This window comes from Tachyglossus aculeatus, chromosome X1 (assembly GCF_015852505.1).
Source record: "Tachyglossus aculeatus isolate mTacAcu1 chromosome X1, mTacAcu1.pri, whole genome shotgun sequence".
In the NCBI taxonomy this organism is placed as follows: Eukaryota; Metazoa; Chordata; class Mammalia; order Monotremata; family Tachyglossidae; genus Tachyglossus; species Tachyglossus aculeatus.
Window position 1 is genome coordinate 120,554,787 of NC_052101.1, and position 975 is coordinate 120,555,761.

General features: G+C 47.7%; 1 non-coding gene across 1 annotated transcript; it reads left to right on the forward strand.

The window, feature by feature from the left end:
* The first annotated feature begins 395 nt into the window (after positions 1 to 395).
* Positions 396 to 533, forward strand: LOC119920385. The gene has a single exon (XR_005448134.1). It is a non-coding gene; the product is annotated as a small nucleolar RNA SNORA7 (small nucleolar RNA).
* The last annotated feature ends 442 nt before the right edge of the window (positions 534 to 975 follow it).

Here is a 975-nt window from a genome sequence, read left to right on the forward strand (position 1 = left end):
GAGAGTTCAGATGGGCCAACGAACTCATCATTCCTAAAACTGCCCTTTATTTAACAGTGTGAGCCCCATGTGGGACAAAGACTGTGTCTAATCTGAATCTGATTACCGTGTATCTACTCCAGCTCTTAGAACAGTGACTGTCACAGAGTAAGCACTTAAAAAGTACCATAATTATTATTTTTATTACAACAGAATTACACAGACAAGTTCCTTGCCCATAATGAGATTACAGTCTAGATGGGGAAGAGCTGTTGTTACAGCTGGTGACCTGATTTTACCAGGGCAGTAGGTTATGTACCTTTTATATGATAGCTCTCCATTTGATTCCTTTACCTAACGAGTAGATTTCCATCATGCCCTGCTGTTGCTCCATTGGAAAGAGCACGGCTTTATAGTTCCTCTCAGGGTCACACCTGGAGAGTTTTCAGTACTCTACCAATCTCGACTACAGGAGGGAGACTCAAGCAGAGGCATAACCATTCCATTCCTAGCTTGGCCAGTGGCTAGTGAGTGGAAGGCAATCTGCTACAAGTCAAAACTCATGTGTTGGGCAGCAGAGGCATGGGACAGAGTTGAGGGCAGAGACTTGTTTACTGCGCAGAAGGAGGCAATGGTAACTTTACTCCTTTGCTCCACACACTTTGCTTCCGTATTTTTACCATGAAAACTCCATGGATCCACTACCAGAATGGCCCACTTCAATCCATACTTTACGCCGCTGCCCAGATTGTCCAGAAATGCTCTGGGCATGTTACTCCCCTCCTCAAAAATCTCCAGTGGTTACCAATCAATCTGCGCATCAGGCAGAAACTCCTCACCTTCGGCTTCAAGGCTCTCCATCACCTCACCCCCTCCTACCTCACCTCCCTTCTCTCTTTCTACAGCCCAGCCCACACCCTCTGCTCCTCTGCCGCTAATCTCCTCACCGTGCCTCGTTCTCGCCTGTCCTGCCGTCAACCCCCGGCCCACATCATC